Source organism: Aplysia californica, unplaced genomic scaffold (genome assembly GCF_000002075.1).
Source record: "Aplysia californica isolate F4 #8 unplaced genomic scaffold, AplCal3.0 scaffold00833, whole genome shotgun sequence".
NCBI classification, from domain to species: Eukaryota; Metazoa; Mollusca; class Gastropoda; order Aplysiida; family Aplysiidae; genus Aplysia; species Aplysia californica.
The window spans coordinates 158,341-160,998 of NW_004798103.1; the positions used below are offsets into that span (position 1 = coordinate 158,341).

Here is a 2,658-nt window from a genome sequence, read left to right on the forward strand (position 1 = left end):
CCCCCAACAACCACCGGTGTCTCAAAGTTCACCACAGCGCGGGAGTGGGTCCACTGACTTGTGCCAGACTTTCCCCGGTTGCCCCCGCGCGCCATCGCCGGTCGCTCGTGCTTTTGTCTTTGAGTACAAGCCCGTGTCAGAGGAGAGCCAGGGGGCGGGAGAGCTCGAGAGATGAGGAGAGACTCGCGGGAGAGAAACCACGGAGAGTCTGAGAGAGGGACGGAGATACAGAGAGAGAGAGAGAGAGAGAGAGAGAGAGAGAGAGAGAGAGAGAGCGGAGCGAAGAAGGGCCCGTGCCGCATTCAGTCGGTGGTTCTAGTGTGAGTTGTCAGTGGTGTGGCCTGCTCACCCTCAGACAGCGCTCACAACTGCTCCGTGTTGCCTTCTGCCTTCTCGTGGACGGAGGGAGCGAGCAGATTCCTTCATCGTCCTTCCTCACTTTCCTCCTGTCTTCTTTCCCTCTGCCTCTCAGTTGTGGAGTCGGAAAAATGTACGAGTTTTACAAACAGTAAATGCCGACGCCACAGTAATTCGGATGTCATCGCTGTGAACCACTTTCTCAATCTTCGTGAGTGTGAGCGCGTGTGTGTCTCTGTGTGTTCGCCTGCGTTTTCTATCGATCGTTGAAACGCCAGCAGGTGTTTGTGGATTGTCGCGGTTTGTTGTTTTTTTTTTAATACTTCCAAACTTTCCCCATTTGTATCCGAATTTAATCGGGAGGAATTGTTGTGGTGGTTATAAAAGTTAATCCCCTCCGTGTGTAGACGCACGCGCAGGTTGATTCAACGACGCCAAGCGTGTGTTCGTGTGTGAGTGAGTACGTTCACCTTTCGGAGCGCGGGAAGAACGCTCTTTTTCGGTGGGATTTAGAATTTTGTGTGCACACAAGAGAAGTTTGCCTGCAGTTTTTGGCGCCTGCTGATAGATAGAACGGCTCTATTAGATCTTCGACGAGTTGAGGTTTGAAGTTTGAGTCTTTGTTCATGACTACGAGTCGTACCATTGATGACTTAATTACTAGACCTAGATCTACATAACGATTTATTTAAGGATAATGGTATTTGCTCAAGAATATCCCAACGCTTTTCCGTGATTGATCTAGATGATCAAGAAATTTAGTTGATATTGATGATGTGGCTATCGTGTTCTGCGCGTACGTTTCTCATATTTGTTTACATTTTGATCTGCTAACATTGTTTGACGATCATTTCCAAGTAGATCTAGAATCTAGATTAGATCTAGTAGCAGTAGTGATAATAATTACAATATTGATAATAATGATAATGATAACGATATTATTTTCTTTGTAAAAGTATTGTCGATAGTGTATGTGTCTGCATTACCTTTTTTTATATCGTAATGTACATAGAGCATCTCGTCGAGATGAAAATTGGCAACATAAATGCTGTTTATTATTAGGAATAAATCTAATATATTACTATCATTGCTAGTATTATTGTTTTATTGTGGTTGTTAGTTTTAATTATTGTCAGTATTATTTCGTTGATTTTTTCCAAAAGTTCACAGCTAGCTTTCAGGCCCCTACCCCACCCCAAACTTGTTTTGCACTTCCGCTTTCACAAAATTACTGAGCCAATATGAAAACGGGGGTAATGATCATTATTATTATGAGTGTGTGACAATGTAAGGCATCTTGTCTTGTCCAAAACATCACACCAGCCCGTCATTGGTGTGTTCATGGGCAGTCTCTGAATTTGCGCTGAAATAATACTGTCAACGCTGTTCTTGTGCTTCGGTTCTGTCATCAGGGTTTTTGATTTTGTTGTTGCTGTTGTTGTTATTGTTGTTGTTGTTGTTGTTGTTGTTGTTGTTGTTGTTGTTGTTGTTTCTGTTGCTGTTCACGTCTCGACACAGTCATCATGGGTTTTCAATTACGTTTTTGTCGTTGTTGTAGTAGTAGTACAAATGTTGTGATGGTGGTGGGAGTGGTAGTGGAGGTAGTGGTGGTTGCTGGTGATGCTGGTGGTAGTAGTAGTAGTAGTAGTAGTAGTAGTAGTAGTAGTAGTAGTAGTAGTAGTAGTAGTAGTAGTTTGTGGTAGTGGTAGTAGTGGTGGTGGTGGTGGTTGTGGTGGAAGGAGTGCTGATAGCTGTTTTAGTTGCTTTTTTGTTGTTATTGTTGTTGTTGCTGTTGTTGTTGTTGTTTTTGCTGTTGGTGGACTTGTTATCGTCCCTCCTTTTGTAGTCTTTTTCTATTGCTGTCGTTATAAAGTTCAGAGACATGATTCATTTTACAGAAAACTGTAGCTGTGTTTGTTCAACGTGGTTTATTGAAAATGTCGATTTATGTTTGGCGGACACCTCTTGTTTTGTATGCACGGCCGGGTAGCGACTGATGTAATATCAGTGACAGGGGTCTTGGGTTCATTCCGCCTCTGGGGTGTGGATAGAGATTGTTGCAGCTATGAAAACGTCCCTTGGAACCCAAAACGATTGGTCTGTGTCACTAAGACGCCTGTTTATAAGATTGAAAGTGCCACAAAATACGTGTAGTCTACTTATACTTATAATAGGCCTAGATACTATATTATTATAAGTTAACGGTTTTCAGCTGGTTAATTATTCACAAAGTAGATTCTCAAACATAATCAATAATTGTTTCCTTGTATGCGTTTTGCGTGTGTGTGTGTGTGTGAGAGA

At 42.7% G+C, this 2,658-nt stretch overlaps 1 protein-coding gene across 3 annotated transcripts in view; it reads left to right on the forward strand.

Moving 5' to 3' along the window:
- Positions 1-292: 292 nt before the first annotated feature.
- Positions 293-2,658, forward strand: part of LOC101850995 (tetraspanin-18) — a 129,318-nt gene continuing 126,952 nt past the window's right edge. Inside the window, exon 1 of one of the 3 annotated variants that reach the window (XM_005109940.3) lies at positions 293-960. The gene's annotated coding sequence lies outside the window, so the exon portion shown is untranslated. The remainder of the gene's footprint in view (positions 961-2,658) is intronic. The other 2 variants (XM_005109941.3, XM_005109942.3) reach the window with 2 other exon arrangements.